Below are 13887 nucleotides of genomic sequence, written 5' to 3' on the forward strand. Positions count from 1 at the left end.
GCCTAGCAACCAGTTTAAAGGTCCCTTTTTTTTTTCATTTTATTTAATTTTTTTTTTATTTATTTTTTTTTATTTTTTCTATCTTTTAGTGTACTTGTGAGATCTGAGGACTTTTTGACCCCAGATCTCACAAAAAAGAGGTCCTGTCGTGCCTATTTCTATTACAAGTAATGTTTACATTTCTTGTAATAGAAATAAAAATGATCAATTTTTTTTTTTAAAAAAACAGTGTAAAAATAAAAAATAATAATTAAAATAAATAGTAAAAAAAAAAAAAAAAAATTAAAGCGCCCTGTCCCCGCGAGCTCGCGCGCAGAAGCGAACGCATACGGAAACCCCGCCCACATATGTAAACAGTGTTCAAACTACACATGTGAGGTATCGTCACGATCGTTAGAGCAAGAGCAATAATTTGAGCCCTAGACCTCCTCTGTAACTCTAAGATAGCAACCTGTAGAAATTTTTAAAATGTCGCCTATGGGGATTTTTAAGTACCAGTTTGTCACCATTCTGTGAGCGTGCGCAATTTTGAAGCATGACATGTTGGGTATCTATTTACTCGGCGTAACATTATCTTTCACATTATGGAAAACAATTGGGCTAACTTTACTGTTTTCTTATTTTTTAATTAAAAAAAGTGATTTTTTTCCCAAAAAAATGCGTTTGGAAGACCGCTGCGCAAATACGGTGTGATAAAAAATATTGCAATAATCTCCATTTTATTCTCTAGGGTCTCTGCTAAAAAAAAATATATAATGTTTTGGGGTTCTAAGTAGTTTTCTAGCAAAAACAACTGATTTTAGCTTGTAAACATCAAATGTCAAAAATAGGCCTAGGCAAGTGGCTAGGATGCATGATGATGCTCCTTGGATGTTTAGGCCCCTCTATATGGCTAGGCTGTGAAAAAGTCTCACACATGTGGTATTGCCATACTCAGGAGGAGTGGCAGAATGTATTTTGGGGTGTCATTTTTGCTATGTACATGCTATGTGTTAGGAATATTCTATAAATTTACAACTTTGTGTAAAAAAAATTTTTTTTCATTTTTTTCCCACATTTTCCAAAAACTTGTGGAAAAAAATGACATGTTCAAAGGACCCATAATGCCTCATAGAATATACGTTGGAGTGTTTGCTTTCCAAAATGGGGTCATTTTGTGGACTTTTCCATTGTATTGGTGCTCTAGGGCCTTGAAAAGTGTGATAGGTAGTAAGAAAGTTTTATGTGTATTTATGCTCCTAAAACGCCTTATGGTGCTACTTGGACGTGGAGTCTCTTTTTGTGGCCAGGCTGTGTAAAAGTCTCACACATGTGGTATCACCATACTCAGAAGGAGTAGCAGAATGAATTTTGGGGTGTCATTTTTGCTGTGTACATGCTATGTGTTAGAAATAGCTTATAAATTGACAACGTTTTGGGAAAAAAAAAGAAAAAAAAATGTTTTCTTCATTTTCCCAAGAATTGTGGGAAAAAATTATAACTTCAAAAAACTCACCATGCCTCTTACTAAATACCTTGGACTGTCTACTTTACAAAAAGGGGTCATTTGGGGGGTATTTGTACTGTCCTGACATTTCAGGGCCTCAAGAAAGGAGATAGGCCATCAGTACATCTGGTGTGATAAATTTTCAGTAATTGGTACCATAGCTTCTAGACTCAATAACTTTCACACAGACTAAATAATATACACTAATTTGGGTTAATTTTACCAGAGATATGTAGCAGTATAAATTTTGGCCCAAATGTATGAAGAAAAATTAATTTTTTGCAAAATTTTATAATAGAAACTAAAAAAAAGTGGTTTTTTTTTTGCAAAATTTTTGCTCTTTTTTTGCTTATATCACGAAAAAAAAAAACCCCAGTTGTGATCAAATACCACCAAAAGAAAGCTCTATTTGTGTGAAAAAAATGATAAAAATTTTGTTTGGTTACAGTGTAGCATGACTGAGCAATTGTCATTCAAAGTGTGAGAGTGCTGAAAGCTGAAAATTGGTCTGGGCAGGAAGGGGGTCTAACTGCTCTGTATGGAAGCGGTTAAGAACCTGTTGATATGGCACTGACAGATTCTTTAAGTAGTTCTAAAGGCTGAAGGTTTTTTACTTTAATGCAGTCCTCCCAGCCCCCCTAATGCTTAACTGAGCTCCCTCCTGATCCAGCGATGTGCACGAGAGCATCAGCTCCCAAGAGACTTTCCCTCCTCATTGGTTGAGACAGCAGTGGGAGCCATTGGCTGTCCTTCACAGCCAGACAGCCAAAGAGTAGAGAGAGGGGGTGGGGGCCAAGCTGCGGCTTTGTGTCTGAATGGACATTTAGAGCAGCAGACCAGGAGCGTGCCTGCTTGGGTTCCCTAATTGCAAGCTGCTTGCTCGAGGGGCACTCGACAGGAGGGAGGGGTCAGGAGCACTTGCAAAGGACCCAAGAAGAGAAGGATCGGGGCTGCTTTGACAAACCAGTGCACAGAGCAGGTGAGTATAACAAGTTTGTTATTTTTTTAAATGTTGCTTTTAATATCACTTTTAAGAATTACTGGCAGTTCGCAGATTAAAGTACTGGCAGCAGGAGGGGATTGATTTAAAATCCCTATTGAACTAAATCATGGCTATGAATCTGCCTACTGCTATGTGCTGTCAATCAACAGTCAGGTGGACCTGATGGGGTCTAATCCATAAATTTCCCATCAGGCTATGCCCACTCCTACTACAAAACTCCTTGGTCATGTGCCTGTCAGTGTGATAGGCACTGCAGGGACACCCTCCTTTTGGCAGCATATTGCTACTTGCACTGTGTCAGAAGTCTGAAGAGTTAACACTTTGATCATTTTATTCAAGCTAATAGTTTCTATTTCATTTCATTGTGCTTCTAATCAAGCTATACCTAATGAAGCAATTGTTTTTTTTTTAAATGGTTAATCCTTGTGTTGAGGCGCTAGCTTGAATTCAAAATTTCAATACCCAAAATGCTATACTAAAACAGAAACACATAGGAGGTGCCATTTCATAGTAACAAAAAATTGTATTTTAGGCGCAGAAATTATTTGGTAATACAAGAATACACATTAAAGTATAAATGCTGTCAAAACATTTTTCTCAAAATTGCATATAGGAGGGGAGGGTTAGAACCTCTGTAAACTTTCTTTTGCTACTCCTACCAGGTAGATTTAGTATATCTATTAGTCCTGATAACAAATGTCCCATTTTGAGTTGTCCCTAAAACAGGGACACTGATTAAACCATCCACTAGGGATGTCTGTTCCAATGAAAATTCTCCTCAGTTTGTAGAGTATCCAAAGTCTGTAGTGTATCCAAAGGCAAAAATGTTTTTTTTTTTCTTTTTTTGGTTTGGATAAAGTAGGGGAGGGTTACAATGCTTTTCAAGTTTTTATTGCTGTGTCCTTGCTATGGTGATTCAGCCTCCATATTTGTCTTGGTGACCATTGCCACTAGGACTAAAAGTGAGAGAAGATCCAAAATATCGAGTTGTCAGTCACCAGAACAGGAATAAATATTCCAATGAGCCCACATGTGTCAGTGAAAACTAATAAGAGGTGTTTCTTTTTTGGCTCTCACTTCCTGTCATGTCTCCGAGACAAAAAGTGAAGAGAAATCTCCCCTTGACAAGGGTTTTAACAATTACCCACTGCATACAACATTAAAAAAGTTTTGGCTTTACCTAAATTTGAAGCTAGAATCATTTAGGACCTATTCATACATGTCCTTTTTCATGCAGCAAAAACTCAATCATAAACTCAAGCACTGCAGTTTAATCTTAAATGGCAAGGGAAACTATATAGTCCTATTCACACCCACATATGTGGATTACCATCCATTCTGCATTCACATAGAACAGTGCAAATCTAGCCTTAAGAAAACCAGACTTGAAAAATCCATCAAAACTTTTTTTTATGCAGTTTTTGTTCTGAGATTTGCATTATTTTACCAGTTTTACCATGCAGAAACTCATGAGTAGGGCAAGTAATGTTTTCTAACTAACTACGACTGTAACATAGAGCCTTTTTTTCATAGGTAGAGGATTGTACAATTGGGTTATCATCGAATAGGAAGGCTCTTATAACTCTGATATGTGCTTTTCTGTCATGTGTTTTAAGGTTAATAAAAATAAAACGCAGATTGCAAATCTTCCTGAAATTGAGTTTGGCACTAATTTTATTTGACATTATCCAAGTGTGCCTGAATAAGCTCAGACTTAGCAGTGTTAAAATTTTACAATATGTGATTTTGTTCCTATTCATGAACGTTACATGTAGCATGAATTATCTAGATAGTTATTAACATAATCATTTTGTGGTAGTGAAGTGTGTTCAGTAGCACTGGTTGCCCTGTCTGCTTTTATTGTAGGAAAGCCTTTTTAATAACAGTCAGTACTGTTGACAAGCTGTTAACTTGTGCCAGATCTCACATTATTTCCGCAGTGTTCAATCTACAGATTAGTAATTAAACATTGAAGAAAGCTGACTAAATTACCTTTTATATGTTGATTTCATGAGATTGATATATTACATTTATGGCATATATACTTTATATTTTTCGTGATAATAGAAATAATTGATTTTTAAACATATGTATATACATACCCTGAACAGTCATAAGTTATTACCACATTAGACTAAGCATGGACTAGGATCTAGGATGCCATTAAAGTTCATGTGAGTGTAAAGGCAGGTGTCCCAATACTTTTGGTAATATAGTATATATATATATATATATATATATATTATACGAATAATTATTTTTTTACGTTTTTACTTTACTAACCTGGTCCCACAAATATGGAATCTTATCTGTAGCTAACGACAGCTGTACGTGATAATGATGGGCTGAACTGCTCTGGGTTCGGCTCAAGCAGGGTTCAGCAAACATGAAAGTTTGGATGCTAAACCCAAACCCCACTGAAATCAATGGAATCAAGATCTGTTAAATTAAAAATGCTAATTTCCTGACAGACTTCAATGGCAGCATAGGTTTGGGTAGCTACACCCTCGCTCTTACCCCATAGGACCCCTCTTGTCCTCCTCACTCATAAGGACCATTTTGTATGCAGATTCCTACCTTTTGGAAGATTAAGGGACTGGGGTCTCACGAGGGACAGCCGTGCGGATATTGGGAGCTTCCTGTGGTGTCTGGAAGTTCCAGGATGGCTCCAGTAGTCACCAAATGCCCGGCTAACAGCAGGGGGGTGAATGGCACACATGCGCAGAAGATTGACACCTGTAATAACAGAAGCTCTGCCAATGGCGAGCAGTTGCGCTAGGTCGGATGCCCTGCTAAAAGCGGGTGACCTCTAAAGTGTGCACAGCATGACGGTGTGCTCTGCTGTTCCTGGGATCCGGGTCACCCCATGGATGCATCAATTGCTCTGTGGATGAGGTCCAGGATACGTGAGTATGTTTGGCTTGAGGTCAGCAGAAGGGACCAGATGCCATGCAGGCTGCTAGGGAGTAACTCCACTTGTGTTAAAAAACAAAAATAATAAATAATAACCAAAATGAAAACTTATTTAGATGTCTATGCTGTGATGTGCATTATAGCATTTTTATTAAAGTTTGATGTAGTTGCTTTATGTCCTTAACAGATATCTGTTTGTTTTAACAAAGTTTTTCTTTCTGTGTTAGAGGGTCTGTCTAATGAAATCACCTGTGTAGAGAAGTCTGCTGTAGTAGAATTCCTTTAGCAGTGGTTAACCCCTTAGAAGTTTTCTATTACCTAGCAAACAAACAACTGTTACTTTGTCTCTCTGAACAGCTTAAGAAGCTTCAGCAGCTGCAGTTTTTATTAGAAAGGTTATTTGATAAATTACTGCATGGCTTGAGTAGCAATTGTACATGTTATAATATTTATTTTCTTAACAATGTTGAGTTCTCCCTTAAACTTAGTGAGATTTGTTTATTTCTGCAACAAGTCCTCTGCAGCCTGATACCTCTATGCCTTGTCTGCTTTATGCAGGTTATTGCTGGAGGGGGCCGTGTATTCCTTACTGATACTATACCTGGACTGTCAGCCCTTCTATGGGTCTCTCAAAGCTAGTGTATGGAAAGCTGACTAATGGACACTTGCTATTAAGCATCTCCAGATCTACATGTATTATGCATACCCTAAACTGGGCCTTTGCTGCTCATGCCTTGGCTGGTAGAATCCTGTATGAATGTCCTGCCTTGTTCAGGCATCCAGGTTGCAAGATGACAGCAGCCATCAGGTTGCCACGGGTAGTCAAGACACTCTAAAGGATTCTGTTACAGCTCTCCCTGTGTAAAGATTTTCTACTCTGACAGTGTCAAGATTTTCATTTTAGGACCAGTCAATCGGCCAATTTAACTCTCTTTAAACAATTTCTAAAAGGAATATGCAGCTGAGGAAGATGTTTGAGCAGGTGTTTTTGGTACCTTTTCGTAGGCTGCTAGGATGCCTAAAATGGCAGAGATACCTGCAATGCAAGTATTTAGCATTTCCAAAGGAGTACATTGCCTTTTTTCCTATGATGTTTAAGCTAGAAGATTATTCTTCAAGAGGGGTGGATATTGAACAGAAGGACAGAGCAGCAGAAGGTTTTAGTGGTCAGCATCTTGCAGTGCTGGGTTGCTCAAGTTCAAACCCCAACAAGGACACTTCTACCTGCACTGCAGGATGTCAGATTAGGGCACTTAGGGGGGAAGAGGTTTTCCAGCATAATGAGTCACCTGTTTGGTTGATGTGGCCTTCATCAGCTTAGCCGTATACATGGTGTTGTCATTGGAGGATGCTGTGCCCTTCAGGGGTATTTTCAATCAGGATGATTGGGTGTGTCATTGGGGGCTGTAGCATCTTCTGGTTATAGCCTTGTGTTGGATTTGTCCCTAAGGGGTATATCTGTCAGCAGTTGCAGCATGGGAGCCTGCCTTAACTCTCGCCTCTTTTCCAATGCAATGGAAGTAGGGATGAAGAATGTTCTATCCTAAATAGTAATTCTGACAAGTAGGACAATCTGGTCTGCATTGCAAGAGTTTAGTCTGCCTCCTTCAAGGGCTAGCTTTATCTTGTAGGCAAATAGCTGGAGTTGATTCTACAAGTGGAACATTCTTGTCTGCATTGCGAGAGTCTGAATAATCCCTTAAATGGCTAGCTTCATTTGACAGCAAAAAAGTGTAAACAATTCTTTAAGTGGGACATTCTTGTCTGCATTGCGAGAGTCTAGCAGTCCCCTTTAAAGGGCTAGCTTCATTTGATAGCAAATAGCTGGGAATAATTCTACAAGTAAGACAATCTTGTCTTCATTGTGAGAGTCGAAACAGTCTCGTTCAAGGTCTAGCCTCATTTGACAGTTAAGAGCTGTGTTTAGTCTGGCCCCCTCCCCTCAGAGTACATGTCTGCTGAATGAAAGAGAACTGCAGCTCAAGAGTCAGTATCAAACTCTAAAAAGGTTTGCTCCTGCAGTTCCAGCCTGAAGTCCAGAAAGAGTCCTCTACCAAGTAGTCAGCAAAGAGTTCCACTTCTGGGGGAGAGGTTGCTTACTGACCTTTTTCATATTTGTACCACCCATACATATCCTTTGGGTACCTGGTTGCTCCTCTTCTACTATGAAGATACAGCTTTGGTCTCAGGTCAAGCACTTCAGGCCATGTTGGTCAATCAGCCACTTTAAAGCCTCTGACTGTGCCAGGAGGAATCCTTTGCTCCAGCAACAATAAGCAAGTTTTGCTAGGCAACATAGTTCTTACCGTCTCTAGGGAAGGCAATTCCAGTTCCAGCAGATGTGATTTTAAGAGGAGTACTATTGTTGCTCAGAGGGATGCCTATTTCCAATTTCCAGAGCTATCTTCTGACATACCTCTGTTTCTACATGGATTAAGACATCATGCAGCATATATTTCTGCTGCTTGGGTTCTCGATCCACTCCTCCTCTAGACAGGAATTCCTGACAAGCATACGGAGGGAGTTCTCAGAACCCTACAAGAGATTGGCTGGCTAGCCTTTCAAAAAGGGTCTTGTGACTCCTACTCAAATCCCTGTGTATCTGAGAGCTTAATCCATCACGGTTTAAGATACATAGTTTTTGCCACTAGAGCAGTGTTTCTCAACTCCGGTCCTCAGGGCACACTAACAGGCCAGGTTTGCAAGAAAACTGAAATACATCACAGGTGATATCATTTGCTGATCAGTGATTTCAGTATTCTGGTCTGCATCTCCCCAAGGTAATACTTAAAATCTGGCCTGTTAGTGTGCCCTGAGGACCGGAGTTGAGAAACACTGCACTAGAGCATACTGGTGGTAGGATGGAGGGTATTCCTGACTTTCCTCTCTTCAACTGTCAGTGTCTCAATACCTGATGATCAGGACCATGGTCTCTCCCATCCCTATATTGAGGTGTGATCAAAAGAAAAGGCCTCCTGTCCTGAAGGGGTTTTTTTTTCTCCAATGTTGATCATACACCCAGCGATTCATGTCTTTCAAACAGGCAGATGAATTTGTGGGTGCTTGCACAGTAATACATCTTCTGTGCTTCTTAGTTATTGTCAGTGGAACTCCCCTGTCAGGAAGTTGTTTTGCCAGTAGAATTCCCTGGTTGGAAAGTTAGCTTTATATACTCTGGTTTTGTGGTCAGCTCTTTAATGCTCCCTTCACCTTTTTTCACCTGACAGCAGGCTTTTAGTCTCAGTGAGGCTGAACAACTTCACAGTGGTGTCCTACATCAGGGGGCATGTCAGAACCTGCAGGGTCAGTTCACCGAGAAGAGGTAAAGATGACTGTGATGTGGGCGGAGTAGGATCTTCCTTATCTCTTTTAAATCTAAATATAATTTCTGGGAAGAATTCATATTCTGTAGCCCAATTGGGCAATAAGTGCTTCTTACATACAGGTCCCTCCAAATGGATTTTATCTCTGGACAAGATTTCATAGTTAGATCTGGTACCATATCCTTACTGTTACAAGTTGGAAAGCTTCTCCCTAGGGGCTTGGGCCAAGCCCTGGGTGCGGATGCTGTGTCAGATCAGGAACGGTCTCACAAGCTATATGCTTTCCAGTTCTATCCATACACAATTTTTTTTGGGGGTCTGTTACTAAGACCATGGCAATGTTTGCAGTATTTCCCTATTGGCAAAAGAGGCCTTTGTTCTTTCCTTTGACACAGGGGTATCGGGTTTAAGTCCTTTCTCTCGGGTGAGATCGTCTGTCGTAAAGAGCAATATTCCACCTTTGTGCATCTCTTCCACTTTCTCATCCAGGCAGGAAGAGACTAATCAAGCTTGGCTGTTTCTCTAAGCTAATATCTATAAATCCCCCAAAAGGATTTGAGCAAAGCTTGTTCAGTTTGGACTGCTTTGATTTCTTTGCTTCATTCCTCTTGGCAGGTGCATTCCAGACTTCAACTGATCCTAAAGCTCTCTTAGAGGGCAGATCTTTGCGGTCCCTGTAAAATCCAATGTCTCCTGGGTAGACTATCCTTTACTCATCCAATACTTTGATGGGGGTTGCATATGAGACTCGAAGGAGAACCAAGTCTCTCTAGGCAGGGTTTGTTTCTTGCTCTGGGCTTCCTTTCTGGCTCCAGGTGAGATCTTTTTGCAATCCAGTCTGCGTAAAGGCTGAACTGGGTAAAGACATGCACTCTAAGGGCTGTCTCTTCAGCCAGGATGGTTGTCAAGATTACAGCTTTAGGCTAGGAAGGATCTTTTGGTGTCTCACAGCTCCAGATGGGATCCCCTCCAGTCCAGTTGGAGTAAGGATTGAGCCATGATGTCAATCTCTCTAGGTCTACATCCTTAGCAGGAAGCTTGGCCAGAATCAGGGCTCTTAAGGCCCCTTGACAGCTTGCTGCCCCAGGTGGAATCTCTTTCAGTTCAGTTTTGAGTAAAGTCTCAGTCATGAAGGCAGCCTTCCCATGGGTTCTTTTCCTCAGTCAGGAGATTTGCCGGGATCTGGGTCTTGTGTCAAAAAGGATCCTTGGAGGATGACATACCTTTCATTAAAGCTGTACTGGCTCTTTGTGGGGTGAAGCTAACTTCCCTATGCTGTCAATATCTATCCATAGGGTTTGTTGGCTATAATTGAAACCCTACTTTTCCGATATCCCACCCTTGTTTTTTTGGACTAGATAGTTCCCAAATGTATGCTGCCATGGAAGTCTGTCAGGAACACGGAAAATTTACTATCAAATGCTTACAGTAATTTTCCTTTCCTGATGGACTCAATGGCAGCAGTTCCCTCCCAGAGCCTTAAATAGGCTAGTTATGGAAAGCAGCCTCTGGCTAAGCCTGACAATTTATGGGAGTGGGGTCCTATGGGGTAGAAGCGAGGGAGGAGCTACCCAAACGTATGCTGCCATAGAGTCCATCAGGAAAGGAAAATTACGGTAAGCATTTGATAGTAAATTCTACATTTTTTCTGCGTTCGTAGGCAAAAGGTGTCAAAAAATAGCAAAGGGTAGGGCACTGTCCTGCAGAACATATACTAATGCAAACAGAAAATGAAAATAAAAAATTCCATACAACCGGGAACAGTAATTTTTTTAGCACAGACATTTACATAGGGAAAATAGATCTCAATTGCTGAAATACATCCCTCTCCTTGCCTTTTTTTTTTTTCAAATAAAAAAAGGCACACAAGTCTGAAGGGTCCCCCAAAACACATACCAGACCTAATTTAAACTATGTCTTTTTTTAATGTCATTTTTGCTGTTGCACATCCTACAGCAAGAATGAAAAAAAAATGCAGTCCCCCACAAAATGCATACCAGACCCCCTGATTCTGGTATTGAATTTAAGGGGGTATCACACCCCAAATAAAAAAAGATTTTAAGGGGACAAATAATACAATCTATACAAATAATAAAATCTATACAATTAAAAGGTCCCCCTAAATATCCACATCAGACCCTTAATCTAAAAATGCAGTCTGGCTGTCCAGGAAATGGGAGGTTAAGCACGTGGCCCCCCTCCTGAGCCATACTAGAACACATGTCTTCAACATGTCCGCATGTTGATGAAGACATCATCATAACCCTTTCCAGTGTTGTGAGGGTCTGCAGGTTGGGGGCTTATCGAAATCTGGAAACCTGCTTCAATAATAGGCTCCCAGATACTGCCCCCCCCCATGTGAATAATGAGGCACATAGTACCTCTACTAATTTATAAAAAATATGTCACCTAGAAATAAAGACACTCTAACATTTGACAAGTCATTAATGAATCACTAATATTTTGGTTAATTTCGACCATAGACCAGTCACTAGTGGTGTACCACAAGGCTCTCTACTAGGTCCCTGGGGTGCCTGCATTATGGAACATGATTTGGCATTGCTGGAAGATTGGTCAAAGCAGTGAAAACTGAAGTTCAGTGTTTCTAAATGTAAAATAATTGCACTTAGGGAGAATGAATCACTTGACAGGGTACAATATTAGGGGTACAGTGCTACAGAGGAAAAATATTTGGGAGTACTCATTTGAAATGATCGCAAAATAAGCAAACAGTGTGACCAGGCAGTGGGAAAAGGTGTATGGAATTTTAGGATGCATCACTAGAGTAGTCACCAGCAGGAGAAAGAAGTCCTGATTTCCCTATAGAAATTGTTAGTTAGCTCTCATTTAGAATACTGTGGAGACCTTAATTTCAAAAAGATATTGATAAGATAAAACGAGTCCACAGACAGGCAATGAAAATGGTGAAAGATCTGAGAAATAAAACATATCAGAAGAGACTTAAGGAACGTAATATGTACAGTCTGGAAGAGATAAGGGAAAGGAGGGACATGATTAAAACCTTTAAATACATCAAAGGGGTGAGAAGGGTCCAGGAGGGCAGTATTTGCAATATGAAACAAATATCAAGAACACAGGGACACAGGGAACTGGCAGGTGAAACTAATCTTATAAAATAATATTTTACCAAAATAGTAGCTGATGTTTGGAATAGACGTCCAGCAGAGGTAGCGAGTCAACCAACAGTAAGTGGATTCAAATATGTTTGGGACAAACACAGATTCATACTGAGAAAACAGAGTTAACAAAAAAAATGTATACATACAAAAATGAGGCAGACTCAATGGACCACTCGGTCTTTATTCTGCCATCACTTTTCTATGTTTATCTGGGGGAGTTTTACTAAAACTGGTGCAGACAAAATCTGATGCAGCTGTACATAGTAACCAATCAGCTTCTAGGTTTTATTGTTAAAGCTTAATTGAACAAGCTGAAGTTAAAACCAGATTGGTTACTATACACGGTTGCACAAGATTCTTTCTGCATCAGTTTTAGTACATCTCCCCCTATGTTTCTAAACATTATGATATTACGGTATGTTTATTACATAGAAGATGCTTAAGTGATTACAGAAATTATAGTTTTTAATTTTGCACAAGACATTTGTGTAGATATAAATAGTAGATGTTAAAGTTGAACTAGTGAACTATTCCTACTCCTAAAACCCCATCCACTTAGGAGCATATCATTTTAAGACATTTTTGTTGGGCGTTTTTTGCAGTTGTTCGGAGGCAGGCTTTGACATCTGACCAAAAATGCTTGTAATCTGCCAAAAAAAGAAGCTCATGTACTTTTTTGCGCTTTAGGCGTTTTGCTTCAGACAACAAAACACTCATATATGAACAGGGGCCTTTGAACTGAATGGGATTTTGCTTGTTGGGTGTTTTGGAACTTCAGAGATGAGCATTTTACGAGCTGAAAAACACTCAGGTGTGAACATGGCCTAATTAATCACTAATTTAAATCAAAACTAACTACATGATGTGCCAGGTTCCAAGTCTTCACTCTTCTTCCTAGTGTCCAAAAAAGATGACCAGTTGACTACACCCCCCAGTCATCATTCCTAGAAGCATTACTGGTAGGGGAGAAGGACAGCAAAGCTAAATTAATATTAAAAGGCTTCAAAGGTTTTTGTTTGGTGCTAACTGCTGAATGAGTGGAAGGGGGATTGCGAGAGATGGCCTTTAACAGTTGACATTGTGGTTATGATTTCTTATGTTTTATTCTTGCCACATTTAATCTACTTTTACTTTAAACACTACAGAGTCAAATCACTATATGTGACATGTGAGTAATTATAAATTTTATTAAAATAACGTTTTTTGTCGTATAATTTTTTCATTAGAATGTTCAGTTTACAATTATAAATTCTACATATGTGTGAAATCAGTATGTGTTCACATGAAATGGAAACTTTATTATTACCATATATAGGTTATATATATATATATATATATATTGGAATGTTGTCTTGCAAAATGTATATAAAATATTTGACCAGAAATATATATATATATATATATATATATATATATATATATATATATATATATATATATATATATATATATATATATATATATAAATATATATGTATGTATGTATGTATTTTTTATAAAAGACCAAATAAAGAAAGAAACAGATACAGTTTTTTTCTGGTTTGACCAGTGTTAGTTTCAGTCTTGTGTTACATTAGATAAAAAATGCAAATTTTATTCTGTGATTTGACACCTTTATAATGACACCTAAATTATGTTTCTGGTAGAAAATACTGAGAAGTTATTTACAATTGAAATAATGTATTTTCTGTTATATTTGTTAATGCATGTTGTTTATTATTTTTTTTCTAATGTGATGCTACAAAAATAATTGCTAAGGGGAAAAAGGCAGGAGAATTTATTTATGAATGTTCAAGGTAAACTATGGACTAATAAGGGGTTAAACAGGAACCTTTTTTACAGAAAAACTGTGGATTTGCTGGCACTAGTACTGGTAAATGACATGCCTTTGATCTACATGTTTAAGAACCAATTCAAATATATTGTAACATTAATATTATAACATTATATTTATAAATGAAAACTAAAAACACTTGGCAAACCTTACTGTCACATGATAGAGACTTAATTTCCTTAGTGCAT

The sequence above is a fragment of the Pelophylax lessonae genome (assembly GCF_965119305.1).
Source record: "Pelophylax lessonae genome assembly, chromosome: 5".
In the NCBI taxonomy this organism is placed as follows: domain Eukaryota; kingdom Metazoa; phylum Chordata; class Amphibia; order Anura; family Ranidae; genus Pelophylax; species Pelophylax lessonae.